This window comes from Ascaphus truei, chromosome 5 (genome assembly GCF_040206685.1).
Source record: "Ascaphus truei isolate aAscTru1 chromosome 5, aAscTru1.hap1, whole genome shotgun sequence".
Classification (NCBI taxonomy): Eukaryota; Metazoa; Chordata; class Amphibia; order Anura; family Ascaphidae; genus Ascaphus; species Ascaphus truei.
The window spans coordinates 42239231-42256136 of record NC_134487.1 but is presented as its reverse complement, the minus strand read 5'-3'; positions in this window follow the sequence as shown (position 1 = coordinate 42256136).

Genomic DNA, 16906 nt, shown 5'->3' with positions numbered 1-16906 from the left:
CAGGAAGTCACTAGATACACTGCTAGAAAGAGGGCAGGGTTCAAAAAGGGGTGTGCCGAAGCCTGTTTTAGAAGTGGAAGGAGATGTGACTTTGTGAATGGTTGCTATAGAAACAAAAAATGCTTGTTGCATTATAATTCATTAAAAATGTCATTCAGAGTTGTTTAAAAAAAATGCTACAAGTATTTTCTCATAGTACAGAACTGATTTTTTTTTTAAAAACAGCTTGGTCTGCAGCTTTAGATTGGAAATTTTATTGGGCTTTTGTGTGCCTATATACAAAAAACATTCACAACATGCACCTTGAGAGTTAAAATGTTGTCGCACAGAAATGATAGACAAATGTAAATGGTGCAGTACAGTATGTACTTAAATTGTTGAATCTGAAAAAGAAAAAATGTGAACAAGCGCTAAAGACTAAAACACCAGTGTGACAAGTACAAAATATATATATATAAAGGCTGCCTAGTAATACTGTCAGTACTAACAGAAAAAGTGAAAACAAAGAAAAACCGGGTTTTTCTTTGTTTTTAAATTGTTGAATCTGCATTAAAGTTGTCCACCAACATGAAACTGGTGTAAATTCTAAAAATTATTTTCATATTGTTATCAACTTAAAGCATTTCTAATTCTGCACCATGGATCAATCAATGATGGGGAAAAAATTGACGCAGCACAGAGATTTCATTATATACGTTAACATCTCATATTTTCACATTATGGCACATTATTGAAAAATAAATTAAAGAAAAAATTAGATATTTACTAATACCAGTGATAAAATACAAAATACACAATTCTGTTTTTTTTCTAAATTGTATCAATCGGGTAAGTAACAAAACTCAATGCATAAGTAATTTCAGACAAGAAACTATGCATTGTACACAGATATAGCCAGACTACCTGTACCTGTACCTGCCGCCGTGGAGAGCCATAGAATTCTGACTGTGGCATCCTTCAGTGGAAAATCTCTCCCAGGAAGAACGAATCCCCTGACTCTGGGCACCGTACATGGTTACATCTATACCGTGCAAATGTTATTTGTACTTCTTTTTAGCACTGCAATTTTGACACACAAAAAATGCAAAGAGCATGTTATTTCATGGGTCTCTTATTGTTAAATGTATTTAAAATGTTGTAGGGGAAATGCCTAATACAAATAAACAAGAGAGGTATGAAATACCTGAAAAATCTTGAGAGAATTTGTGAAAGTAAGACCACTTCCAGGCTTCCAATCAAACATCTTAACTAGAGATGGGCAAATATATAAATGTTCTGCCGCAAACTTTTGCAAAAACATTTCTTTTTCGTCGCCAACCTTTAAACATTTTGTTATTAAAAAAACGTGTGCCATACCGCCGACGGATGCGAAGGTGCGATTCGAGTCCCAAGTTACTTTGTACTTCCCCAAACACTCCTTTAAGCAACATGTGGAGAAGCACATGTGCACAAAAGGGACACTCCGGAAATACCTGGGATACTGTATGGTATATGGTCATTTAAGTCCTGTGAATACACTTTGCATTTCCACATTAATGTATTAGCCAGGTATCTCCGCTTTGAAGACAGGTTCGCAGAAAGGTTTTCTTCTTGACTTTAAGGGTAAGAATCATTCTGCAGTCTGGACAGCTCATGTTTAATGGCAGCTACTGTATATATTATTTCCAAGTCCAATACACGGCAAGTGGTATGACAAACAACAAAAAATATATATTGGGCCTAGATTACACACAAAATATAGTTATCAGTATATCCACCACTATGATACCCATGACTTTTTTTTTTTACTACCTTTTGATACAATATCCCTTCTTGCTGCCACACTAACTGATTATGTTTTGTTTCCCCATATTGTTTTCTAAAACCATTTTGATGGTTTATGCCTTTATTCCCTCAAGTGCCTCTACGTTACACTTTAAAGAGCATTGATAATATGATTGCATACAGTACATATACACATACGTAGGTGGCCTGAAGAAAGGTCCGTACAGGACTTGCAATGTTGCACTCTCCACTGCTCTTTAAATAAATGCAAGACCCTGCATTAAGAAATCTGTCAGTAGAGCTCTGCTTTGTATCTTGCTTGGGAAACGGCCTCATTGTTTTTTTCTATTTATAAATGGTGTACCTTGAATCCACATAATCTAAATGAGGGCTTTACATTTATCAACTAAGTGTAAATCCTTGCATATACCGCCCTCAAAACAAAATAATTTGGATATAAAATGTTTATTCATAACTACACACTATCCCTTCCAGTAGTCTAATAAATGCTGTAGGTTTATATTAATAGAATCATTATTTGATATACACAATATTAAACATCTGTATATGTGTTTTGTTTTTTTACTATACATGAAATACTAGATCCGGGAGACCCGTATACATTTAAATGATTATCCAAATACATTTATACAATTGAGTACCTTGCTATAAGATTAGATACCTACCTAGGCATTCCTTTGTGTTAATTTCCATTAATACAGATCACTGTAGACATTGTTCATTTGCACTGTTTGCACTTCATTGAATTGTTTGCACTAGCACTGTAGATTGTCCACCCACTCGGTACACTAGGAGCTCCCAATTACACACCTACGAGTTCTGTGGTAAATAATTACAAATCTTAAATGATTATGCCTTTTTTTTAAATTGTTTTTCAACTAAAGCATCATTAACTACATGCCTGAGCTCTGAGAGATTTTCTTAGCCTCCTATGAGTTTAAACAAACAGTCGGCTATCCGTGTTCATGCTTTCCTAAGGTTTTCTTTTAAGAACGGCAGTCACCCCTTGCTGCTATGTGCGGAAGCATCTCCCCCAAAAACGCTCCTAAAGTGGGGCTCCCAAAGGAGACCCCAAACGAAAATAGCACAATACACACACAGCGCACCGGGGATTAATGACCAAAGAATAGACGTTGGAAATAAAAGACTTGAAATAAAGCCTCTATTCAATAATAAAATATTTATTGGGTTAATAAAAGAAGTCTAATAGACCATACATAAAAACACACATAATCAGGTGGTGTTAATGCCACCCTAATACAGGAGCATGCAATCACACTCATGACATACGCATAGATACCCTGAGGTAACAGACCCTTAAAGCAAGGCCGACTCCTGACGAAGCACGTGGGTGCGAAACGCGTAGAGGTCACTCTAACGCGCTGTGCTGATTGGCTAAGGCAGCAGCTGCATACCAGGAAGTTCGGGCTGCTAGTTTCATCTCCGCGGCTGGTACGGTCCGGACGCCTTTGCTCCAGCATGCGGCCCCAATTTGCGCTTCTATGGTGAGTGCATGTCTCCCCCATTTCAGCTTTTGGCCCAGCGACTGCATTTCTGTATATTTTGTGCAGATCAGTATTGCTTTAAGGGTCTGTGTGTTACCTCAGGGTACCTATTCATATGTCATAAGAGTGTGAGTGCATGCTCCTGTATTAGGGTGGCATTAACACCACCTGATTGTTTGTGTGTTTTTATGTATTGTCTATTAGACTTCTTTTATTAACCCAATAAATATTTTATTATTGAATAGAGGCTTTATTTCAAGTCTTTTATTTACGTTTATTCTTTAGTCATTAATCCCCGGTGCGCTGTGTGTGTAGTGTACTTTTTTCCTCCTATGAGTTTAATCGTGACAGTAACTGGTGATTAATCAATAGAAAAAAAGACCTTGAAACATCACCATGGCAATGAGACGCTTACATAAGGGAGGTAGCGGGAGACACACTGCTTTTAACCCTGACGAAGCACGGTAAGGGAGTGAAACGTGTGTTGCACCCTTAATTACGTCACAACATTGACATCCATGTAGTTACAGGGCTTAGTATGAGGGGAGAATTATAGAGCAGTTGCAGTGGAGAAATTTATATTTAGATAAAACTTCTAGTTTTGTCGATCAGTAGCACAGATTGCTATCGGAGAGAAGAGCGGTCTGACTTATTCAGTGGTGACTTCTCACTGCTAAACTCTCTGACAGAATGAATCAATCTGCTACATTAACAATCCCATTAACCAGGCAAAAAAATAAATGCTAATATCGTCAGTTTTGAAGCGTTATGTCTATGGGGTCATAAAGCGTAATGATTACAATATATCATACATTACAAGGAAACTTACGCATTTGTACTTTATTTGTATTTATTTTTTAAGACTTGCATACAATATATCTTCATTGCTGTATTATAATACACAGTAATGTTATTTAAAGTGTTAATCACTTCCCGTATCAAAGTGAACTAATGGCAATGACGTGCAATAGGTCAAATGTAGGTGATGAAATACATTTTTTTAAGCAATCAGATAAGAATGTTAAAATATTGTTAAACTTCAGTCGCCAAACACTACTAACATTACCTCATTTATCTTGTGTTAAACTATTCATAACCTGTTATATATGCAGGTAAAATGATTGTCCAGACGTTTCTCTTTTGTTGGTTCCTTAGCTAATGATGGCAGTAAGGTGACTGAATCTTTCATAGGAAACAAGCTACATATAAAAGAAATGTTTTTTCTTTGTGGTACTGTCCATTTAAGATGAACGTTTATTGCACTTCCTTTATCATTTCCTGTTCAGTTGTAGATCATAAACTCCATGGCAGGACTGTCTATCCAATAAAACATCAATAAATACAACAACACCATATCTGTGTGCTTATATGTTTCCCATCGTTCCACTTCAACCACCATAAGAACCATAAAAGTTAGAGATTTCCAAATATATTACTTTTTTAGTTGTCAACCCCATTTTTGAAATGCTCTCATTAGTCAAGAGAAATGTTTTGAGTTGAGGGCTACAAAAGCAGCACACTAAGGCACCACAGTGAATGCAAAGGGAGATAGTAACTTGGCTGAATAGGAAACCTCTGAAGAAGACAGTAGAGCAGTGATTTTCAACCAGGGGTTCCGCAGACACCCCTCGTGGGTTCCGCAGCACCAGCAGCCTGGTGGTGGCTCCCTGGCGACCCGGCGTGCACTGCAACCATTCAACTCCCTCGGTCGGCGCCGGAAGTTAAGTCCAATTTTCGCCCGACCAGAGAAGGGAGCTGCTATCTCTCCTGTCCAAAGTATTAAACTTCCTAGGCCTGGGAGAGATGGGGGAGTGTGAGAGAGCGAGAGAGAGGAAGGGGGAGGGTAACAAAGAGTGAAAGGGGGGGTGTATGAGAGAGGGGATGTAAGAGAGATGGGGTGGTGAGAGAGATGGTAAGAGAAAGAGAGAGGGGAAGACGGTCAGGGGGAGAGTGTACGATGGGAAGATGGACGGGGAAAAGAGGGATGAGGTTCCCAGAATTTTACAATATAATTCTATAGTTCCTTATTTAAAAAAAGGTAGAGAACCACTGCAGTAGAGGGATTTCAGCTCCATGATATATTAATAGCCCTTTATTTTTCGAAGACCAGCTGTTTCACGTTATTTACTCCTATTTTAGTGATTTTTTCCCCCTTTCCTTCCTATAATTAAAAGTGGCCAGTGTTTGGATGAGAACTCCTATTGACTTGAATGGGAGTCCTCACTGCAAACCCCTTTGGGCCGCCTTCCGCGTCTGCCAAAGTGGCAGTTTTGGGCAGAAAAATCTTTGTTAAAGTCTATGGAAATGTTTGCTGTTAATTGCCCGAAGGGCGGCTTCGGCAGATATTTATATTACTGGACACTGAGGGCCCTATTCTATAACATATCTACATCTATAATTTAGCATTGCACTGCAATGTTGACATTATGAGACAAAGACCAGATTTAGTAGATCATTATTAACTTCTAATATCCTTTTTAACTCCGAGGCTATTTACATTTTGAATTATTTTCATGGGTGTAGCCTTATATAAAATATTTTGCAGACAATGGAAGGATTACTGTAGTCAATACAGCAATTCCTATTGTTGTACACAGAAATTTGCCAAGAAAAAAAACTAAAGAGCCGGAACATACAGAGTATAAGATGTATAAGGTTATCAAAATGTTTAATTCTTTGAATAAATAATTGTAATAAGGAAAATATTTAAAGCAGTAATCCCCACTAAAACAGATGTGTAGACCAATTTAATATTATGTATCATTGCTTTTTTTCATTTTTTTTTTTTAATTGATTTTGCAACATTGCTGGTAAAAATAACAGATTTGAACACATCTTTACAATTTTCCATGTTTAAATTATAACGAAAGAAAGTTAAAATGTATAAATCAGATGCTCAAGCCTAACTCAAAAATACACCATTTTAAAATTAAATAATTAACTCACCGAATGTACACAACATAACTTTAGTCAGACACATATTATGGACGATAGGTTCGGATATACTGTTCTCCTGTCTTGATACCCCTTTAATGTGTTTCTTTTCTCCCTCTGTTTACCTCATCTATGACCCTGTGCAATTTGCCACAAGAGACTCCAGGATGTGTGCAAGAAAGCATGATATATTAGGTCTTTTCCACTCTGTGGTAGGGAGTCAATAAAGGGTTCCCATTTTGTAAAAAAATCTCATTTTTTTTGTTCTTTATTTGTGTCCGTTTCCATTTTATCCAGGGCCATTTAGCTGAGTGAGATATGGTTTAACCATTTCCAAGTTCGGATGGTCACATTTCACCCATTGCACCATTATAGACTTTCTAGCTGCCAGGAGTATAATTTCATCAATCTTTGGGATTCCTGAGTCCACGTTAACTTCTTTCCATCTCTCCATGGTTCACGTAAAACCGGGAGTAGTTCCTTCACAGTTACCACTTTTGTCATGTCATGTATTTATATTAGTACCTGGCCCCTAAAATCAGATATACATGGGTATATACATAGGCAGTGTTTTAGATCCTCTTTAATAAGCAGGCATTTCTTTTTGTCCTTTTCTATCTGTTTACATTGGATAACAAACGAATAATATGCTCTATATAGTAATTTAAATTGTAATTCCCTCCATCTCTGATGTTATTATTTTCCTGGTTCTACCCAATCCTACCAGCAAAGAGTCAATCTCTTATATTGCCAAGTGGAACAAGGACTTCCCAGAAATAACAAAGTTTTAAGGATGTGCTCTATGTTTGGCTTCAGAATTGAGAACAGAAGGATCAGCAGTTTGAAAGAGTATGAAATGTGCAGATGTAAAAGCCTTATTGGTCCTGGACATTGGGAGCTTGTGATATATTTTTATGGATCAACAAGAGAGTGATTTATAAATGAAAAGATGGTGTGCAGAACTCCCAAACCTGACATCCCTTATTCATGTGCTTTGGAGCACAAGAGGATAAGTATTGTACACTATAATTCCATCCATGGAGAACTCTCATGTTGATACATTAAAAGGCATCATCTTCCAACAAATCTAAAAAATAAAGTATTTTAACAATATATTTTTGGAGTCGAGAAAGCTGAGTTTTGGGCACTTTGTACCTGTTTGGTTATGAATACTTTATTTGTTCCTCCTAGCTCATGGAAATCCTCCGATATAAAATGCAAAACGATTGTACAATCATTGTCATGAGGGCTGCTTTGTTATTAATAACCACATTAACCAAGGAAATTCCACCCTGAAAGTTTCCCTGTTCTATGCAATTCCCCAGCTCCCGACTCAGTTAATATTAAACAGGAGCTCTGCTTCTGAAAATTAATTAGCCAGAAAAACTTGATTCTTTATTGGTTTTGTTCACTGCTGGAAATATAGAGAAATCTATAATAAAAAACATATTTTGTTATCTAGGTGGGTATACTTACAGACGAGCCAATGAATATTCTAAAACTTGCCTTAAACTAGCTGGGTACATGCTGGGTACATTTCAGTGACATTTCTGCAGAGGCTCATGGCCCATTGGATTAACAAAGCAGGGGTTCCTGGCAGTCCCATTCAGTTTGAATCCGATGTTAATCCGATGGGCCATTAGTCTGTCTGCAGAAATGTGTGAAATGTTGCAGCATGTACCCAGCATGTACCTGGGTCTTTTTGGAGATTGCCCCAGGTTTGTTTTAGAATAATCGTCGGCACTACAGTACAACGTTTCTAACACATTACAAAACTATCCTGTACTGGGCTGGTACTTGTGTGAGCTGCGTTTGGACTGCGAGCAGTTTAAAACCTCATCACTACTCTGATTCTGCAGACATTTCTCTATTTTGTTTTTGCTGGTTTCATAAGAGAACTTATTGTTATTTTTCATACTTATGGGAACTACTACAGTTGCTTTCAACTCGTGGGAACGGACCTGAACATGAGGCCAGACCCTGAAGCGTTACCCCCTCTACACATTTGTCTGTAAAGACTTGTTGTTGAGTACCTAGTTTTACTGATGTTCCAGTTATTTTTACTTCTTTTTGTATTTTTTTTTAACATTTTTTTTTAGAAATATCTTAGATTACCAATATGTGTGTAACACCTCTTCCCCTGGCCAACAGAAGAGGGCCCACACAAAAGTGTCCCAATGTCTATATAGTGGTGTATGTGATGCTCAGCAGCTCTTTTTACCTTGATACAGGACGCTGATGTCCATGCAGGCTGGTATGGCAAGAAAGAAGAAGAAGGACGTCAGGAACATTTGTGTAGTGTATTAACAGTACAATAGCAGAAGAAACTGGAAAAGTTCTTCAGATACTGTAGATCTTTCTTGAGACGCTCACTCCGCATTCTGCAAGAATGCACATTTGTTTTAACTGGAGTTAACTTTGAGTGACAAAGTATATACACTTTAACAAGCTGTTCCTCAATCACTGAAATATTTGAACAGGGCCATCTCTTTCCCAAGCCTTCAACCGTATCACTGGAAACAGAATTAAGGGCCATTTTCCCCTATGTAATTCCCCAGCAGATACCTTCTGGTCTCCTTGGATAAAACCTATAATAAGGTGCTCAATATTCTCCTGTTGTGGGTAACCTATTCAGGAATATATACAGTACACTGTATAGGGACCTCCTTACTCTGGGATACTTTCATTATCTTAGAAAACAAAGAAAAGGGCTTCTTAACTTATTAAAGGATGTCTCGTGGTTGGGAGCGCATAATTATGCAGAAAGAGAAAAAGGCACACAGTGCAACACTGTTTTCCCAATAAAATCTTGAAAAGAGTGCACAAACGGCGCCACAACTCACATGGCCCCAGATAAATTCAGGCAATGTGTAATATCCTTAGGGCGTTCCAACGTGTAACTTAATCCCCTTTGAACCGAATGGAAGGTAGATGCTTCAACGACCCTCCCAGAACATAAGTGGCACACAGAGAAGTATGGATGTAAAAATATTTATAAATGTATCAAAATAAAAGCATATGCACACTTACATGTAAGAATGTGCAAAGCAACTCAGAGCAAGGCAATGGCTCGACTGGAACAGCACCTTGTACTCCAGAATGGGACCTCAGCCGTTAATTGCCTCCTGCGAATCCGTTACAATATTCTGCTTCCATAACATTGCAAGCAATAAAAACGGCAAAATTTATCTTGCGAATGCAGACATGCCAACTCTCTGCTACAAATTGTAATTTTTCTCCTTCTACAGAGTTAGCGGGAGATTTGAATGTTGAGGCATGTGATCGGAAAATTAGTGTTAAATACTGGTCTGTGCATAGATTAGCAGGGGGCCCCTATGCTCGTGGGGCCCCCGGGCAACTGCCCAGCGTGCCCATGCGTTAAGACGGCACTGCTTACTCCCATTCCCTGTCGCTGGGCAGAATAGAATGAAGCGGGCCTAGCCAGATGGGCGGCACAACAGGTGACCGGGGAGCTCGGCCTCCCCGAACCGGATTGGCCACAAGAGCGGCCGGGGGAGGGGCTGCAGGGATATAGCCAGCAGCCAGGATGGAGGTCTGGCCTCTTGCTCCTGGCTGGCTAAGGATTCCCACCCACCCACCCATCCTTAGTTAACACAGGATCTGAAGTTTGCTTGGCAGGTTAACAATTCTTTATGTTGCAGGAAGCGAAAATAAATCGGCATACACAAGGAAAGACGGAAAGATCCGGATGGAGTGGTTATTGCGGGGCCAATTTGCTTTTGTCGCGGCGGCAGTTGGGGGGGGGGGTAGGTGCTTGTCCTGCCAGAGGGGGCTCGGGGCTGGTAAAGCAGGTTGAAGCGAGGGGGCAGGTCACCGGGACGTACTTCCGGGGGGCCCCCTCTTGCATTGCCCAGCACCGAGCACTTTATGGCACGGACGGGCAGCACGCTACCTCAGTTATGATTATGTTTATTATTAATAAAAAAAGCCGCGGCCATTTTACCTCCAGACTGTGTACTCTCTTTATTTGGTACGTTACATAGAAATACTGCTAGGTGAGGGGGGGAGCTCGCGCCTCCCTGGTCATAACTGCTGAGTCACTTAGAATTATAACTATTCCAGCACTTTCTAGAACAGTAGGAGTAAACAGGCTCATGCCTGACTAGTCTGCAACACTGTATCTTATAGAGCTACTACTGGAAGTTAATTCCTTACCTCCCTATTAACCCTTAACTGAGTAGACTCACAGGGGTGCTACACGTGTTACCAGCCCATTTTCCCTGTGTGCTTATCTGTTTGAGAGCTGTGGATAATTATCGCTATTCACTATTGCTCATATCTTTACCTTTATAGGACAGCTCTATTGTTTCTTTTCTGCTATGCCTTTCCCGGATATTGTGTATATGTGGCACAATGAGTAAAAATATATATTTTTGCTTATACTGTCTTAGTCTTATTGAGTTAGTTAGTATATTGACTGCTAGATACCATTATATACTTAACGTGCAAAAGCCACACAGAGTAAATAAAAATCACTCGCTGTAAAACTTTACTCTTTTCTCTCTTCATATATGCTGCTATATATAGATATAACAAAACTCAAGACTGAAAAAGGCCCCAATGCAACATCCAAATGACAAAGTATATAGTTAAATACTTATCTGTTTGTCTTCTCATAAGTACGGGTCATTTACTGTAGTTAAACTATTTGGCCAAAGTGATCTAAGCCTGCAGCCACATCATGGCATGACCACTCTGCAGGTCCTAACACTAACTGTGAAACTTATCATTTACCTCTGTAATGGAAGGAGAAATGTCTCAAAGCAGCAGTCAAGCTGTCGTTTTAAAATCAATCAATACAATCCACACAATGATAAGTAACTTGCTAATTTGCAGATCAATCCGCTCTCCTGTGATCGATCGGCGAAGATTTGGCTACGGGTTCATTAAATGGCTGTCCGTGCAGCAGAAGAGGACCAAAGATGCAAAGTTCTGTTGGGAAGATCATGTGATGAGGCAGTCACTAGATACTCATACTAGTATATCTGAAACTAAAATAGCTCATGTGGGGAAGCATAATATTAAGAATATTAATAAAGCGGTCAATTCTAAGGAATGCCAGGCCTATCGGTGCTAGCTGCTGCTGTTACTACTGCTAAGCCCACTGTCATCTGCAAAGGGCACCCATTCATAAACATCCCTGAATGCCGAACAAGCGCTGACATTGATAGCACAAGACTCTGAAGAGCTGTTAAAACAGTCAGAGGAGGGGGAGTCACAGGGACTTCATGAATGAGGGCCAGGGGAGGGAGGGGGATGAGGAGTAGAACTAATGCTGATTCATCTATTCAAATATCACTTACTAGGGATGAGAAGGATTCTGATGAGGATGTTCTTGATGTTGTGAAAGGCTGTTATTAAGTGGTGGTGGCACTGGTGGTGCTGGGAGAAGCGATGATAAATGTGATAATGTTTTAGATGCAAGGGATGATACTGTGATCAGTGGCATAGCTAGACATTCGCGGACACCCGGGCAAAAAAAATTCAGGGCCCCATTAATATTCATACTAAATGTCATTTTTTCTCCCTCATCTCATCCTCTCTCTGATGCTCTATATCATCATCTCTCCCCATCCCTCGTCATAATCATCCCTCATCATCATTTCTCCCCCTCCTCTTCTCTCCCCTCCTCCTCCTAATCATCTACCCTTACCAATACAGACACACACACACGCTTACCAACACAGACACACACACTTACCAACACAGGCACACTTACCAACACAGACACACTTACCAACCCAGACACACATACACCTCACACACCAACACACACACACACACACACACACACACACACACACACACACACACACACACACACACACACACACACACACACACACACACACACACACACACTTATCAACACAGACATACACACTCACACACTTACCAACACAAACAGATACAGACACCCACACACCAACACATTCACACCCTTACCAACACAGACACACACACAGGCTTACCAACACAGACACACACACTTACCAACACAGACACACTTACCAACACAGACACACTTACCAACAGAGACACACACACCTCAGACACACACTTACAAACAAAGATGCACACACACACACACACACACACACACACACTTTGATCAACAGACACACGGAACTGGGAAAACAAGAGAGGAGCAGCTATGGAGTGCACTTCAGTGCCACCTGCTGCCAGAAGCTGCAGTGGTTAAGCAGCCAGACTGCCCTGCTCTCCTTCTCCCTCCTACTGGCTACAGCTGTGATCAGCCCCGCACACCGCTGCCGTCAACCACCTCTGATCTCCAACCTCGCCGCCTACCCACCCAAGTCTATCTCTATCTGAATAGAAAAAGATGGGCTGCCAACAGGGGGGGGGGGGCTCCCAAGAGCGTGGACCCCCTGGCCTTGCCCGGTCTGCCGGGTCTATAGCTACACCCCTGACTGTGATCATTATTATAGAATGTGAAAATACAAATTTAAAAAAGTGCAAGACAACAATCTTGTAAACTCTGTGATCACAGATGGAATCAGCGATTGGCAATGGCCCCAATCTTCTTATTTATTGTACATATGAAAATGCTGAAAGAAGCGCTGAAGAGACTAACAGGGAACTAAATGCTCTGGGCAAACGTACTGGTGCTCTGGAGACTAAGGGGGATGCCATGATAAAATCACAGAAAACTATGCAACGTGAACAATCAGAAGCAAAAGCCCTTACATCAGAATTAAGGGAAAAGGAAGAGGATCTCGACAATAGATCCAAAAGGAATAAAGTGAGGATAAGGGGATCACTGATATGATCTGAAGGCATATCCACATACTCTGTTCCTTCACTTGATTCTGAATACAGAGCATGAAATGTTTCATCTGGACCGAGCGTATAGGGCCCTGCGTCCGAAGGTCAAGAGCAGGTGAAAATCCAGAGGGGGAGAAGCTCCTGGAGAAGGTGGGTCTCATGCGATAACCCCCGAGGGGCTATCCCCCAAGAGAAACGCGCACCAAACACTGCAGAGATCCTGGAACCAAGATGGAAATTACTGATATATTTGTTGACACATCAAAATCTTTGAAATGTTCAGAAGAAGGTAGAGAAGGGTGATTGGATATGACCTAGCAGACTGTTAAAGGTTTACAGACCTGAGCAGTAGGTCTTGAGGGACAAGGTTGGTACTGTATAAGGATCTCTGTGTAAGAAGTATTACAAGAGCAGCTGGCATTTCCAACTAACAGGTGTTTTTTTTTACAAACTAAGTGGTTTGTAAAAATTGAAAAATAAAGAAGAAAAAAAGCGTTTGTAATATGTGTATAGAGGTATAAATGTACATGTGTATGGTTAGAGGTTTTAAGTACTATTAGAGGTTATAATCTGCTATAAAAATTTAAAAAATGTTAAACAAGGATAGGGTGGTTAGACCAGCAAAGGACTCCATAAAAGGAATTGACCCCAGACCAAAATTAGGTTCAGAACAAGTAGATAAGTAATATTTCAAATACTTTAAAAAAAATTAAAATCAGCGGTTCCCAGAACCCTAGTCTGAAAAACCAGATAACTTGAGTAGGAGTCGCATCAAACCCGAGCCGTCAGGGAGGATAATAAAGACAGGAATAGTTATATATACCAGAGTGTTATGTCCCAGAGCAAGGCTATGTCACTGCCAGTAGCATGTGCATGTTTCTCTCCCCGAAGTACACCCAGTCTTTCTCCAGAGATTTTCCCTGTTGGGCTGGGATTGCGATATATAGACCATAAAAGCCCGGATCTAGTTTTTTTTTGTTATCCCACCTTTTTACACTCTCCCCTCCTTATACCAGTTTTTCTGACACTCTTATTCTATGCACCAGATTATCTACCCAAAGCGAGTGACATGAGCACACAGAGAGACGCAACTTAGAGACTGTTCAACGTACACCAAGAAACACTGACATAAGTCAAATCTTTAATATCACAGCTTCAATAGACACGTAATCTTAACAACACCACAGGTAAATGTCACATAAAATAGTATCACATAATGTGAAAGGTTTCAACAGTTCCAAAAAGTGTAAAATAATGTTTATGGAATATAAAAAAACAAATGGGGACACCCTCCTACGACAAGAGACTCATTTCAGCAAACACTCCACTCCCAAGTATCTAGATTGGAAATTCCCAATGGCATACTATTCATTCTCGGGGCAGAAAAAAGAGTGGTAGTGATACTGATAAGCAGAAATGTTCCTTTCATCCTAGAAAATATAAGTGTGAATAAAGAAGGAAGATACCTGATTATAGCGAGCACAATATATCACTGAGATATTACCATAGCAACACATATGCCCCGAACACTTATAGCACGAATTCTTTGAAGCATTCAAAGTCTTTTTCATCTGTTTTTTATATGGCTTGTGAGGCTTGTGAGGTTACCATATACATACAGAATAGATAATAGAAGTTAAGTCAAAGTTCTATATTCACCATCAAACAGCCAACTTTGCACAGAGGTGTAGGTGTACCCATTGGGGTTAACATTCGCATGAGATCTCACAGATCAAACATCCTCGCCAATAGGGTGTAAGCACAACACCTAGAAGTGAACAGAGGTGAATGTATGCATTTTATTATTGTTCATTGATACATATATTTTGTCACTGTTTCATCCCATATGCTCACGGGAGAATTACGCCAGAAGCATTGAGATTCCAGCGCCAAGGAGGACTTTCCTTCCATGCCATAAAGGGTGATATCCCCCTCCAAAGCTATATTCATGGAGGCTGAATTATTGCATGCAAAACATCTCAGAAGTGGTAGAAACCATCTCCCAAGAATTGGAATCTTACTTTTCTAATAATCAGACCCCAGACATATCAAAGACAACGCTTTGGGTGACCCATAAAACCATAATTAGGGGGATCTGATAAAAATAGCATCCAGAAGAAAAAGAGATAGACAGACAAAAATACTAACTCTCACAAACAAATTGAAAAATCTGGAAACCCTGCAAAAAAGAACCCCCCTCCAGACAGGTGTCCATTAATAGAACAAGGAGAGAATTACATCCCTGCCTGACAGACCAAGCAGAAAAAGCCCTATGATGGACAGGCCAACTATTCTATGAAAAGGGCAACAAGCCAGATACAATATTAGCCCCCAAACTCAAATCCAAACAGAGCCAAAATCACATACACGCTCTCGGGGAATTCTACAAATATCACAGTTCTCTTTATGACAGGGAAAAAGCGATACACATGCCCATGACAGTGGAGGCTCTGGGTAATTTCCTTGACTCTTGGGACCTCCCGCACTTAACCTCAGCTCTACTAGGTAACTTAAATAAATTAATCAATCACACAAGAAAAGGTCACGACAGGTCACTCTGCGCGTATGCTGACAGGCTGAGACGGCGTTTGCAGGGAGCTCGGGCGGTGGCAACATCTCTGCGGTGGCGTGGTCCGGACCCTTTACGTTCACCGCGGAACCTGCTTGGGGCTTCAGTGTAAGTCTCCGTCTCCCCCTTTCAGCCTCAGGCAGTTGTTCAGCTATTACCTTTATCTCAATTCTTGATATATGTATCCCATTTTGTTGAACATTGTCTTTTTATTTAATTTTGTTAAGTTGTTTATAGATTTAGTTTAATTAGATACATTTTATTATTGATGTGTTTTCTGTTCATTGTAACTTCTACCCTGATCTATGGCTCATGTGTACTGAGGTGGGGTTGGATCCCCTCAGTTATCTTTTGTTTTAATAATAAATATTTTACTTCATTTTAATCCCTGGTGCGCATTGTGTGCATTTTTTCTTCTTTTCATCTCAAGGTGTCCCCCTTCGGGGGTCACCTTGCTTTAGGAGCTCATTGGGGAGACGCTCTACACACATGCTGCAAGGGGATTAATGCTTCCAGCAAACCATACACCTGCAGCAAATATGCTGATTCCACATTTGGTTATAATATTTAATAATTTCTTAGAGCATAAGGATATATCAACAAAAATACATAAAACATCCATAATACTCATACATAAAATGGAGAAAGACCCACAAGACTGTAAAAAGTACAACCCCATTTCCATAATTAATCAGGACATTAAGATAACAGCGAAGGTGCTGGCAACAAGACTAAGGGCCTCATGCAGTAAGGCCCGATAAAATCTTTTCACCAAGTGTGGCGGATAGGTGGGGGATCGGCATTTTTTTGGCGATTTGCCCTCGCAGTATTCAGTAAGGGCCGAATCCTTCCGATCCCTGCCGAAGCACTGCGAAAGCAAAGCTGCCGATGAGCCTGTGCCGATACAGCCTGGCTCCAGATAAGCCTTTCGATAGGCCTTTGGTGGCGATAGATGTTTGCAGCAGAGAGAGACAAGCCGCTCTCTCAGCGCAAACATCGGCAACAAATAAAGTATTTTTAAACAACTTTTACTCCTAGTGTACATGTGCAGGTGGTCTCTGGAGTTGAATCGTGTTGGTTTCAGGTCGGGGGACCCCCTGCTTCCCGAGATACAGGCCCCTTTATGAGGTGCCGGTATCCCTCTGCGTTTCAAGGTCCCGATCACGTGACCGCAGCATGTAAACAAAGCAGAGAGATACCGGCACCCCCTAAAGGGGCCTGTATCTCGGGAATCAGGGGTTCCCCAGACCTAAAACCAAAGTGCTTCAGCTCCAGAGACCCTCTGCACATCTACACTATGAGTAAA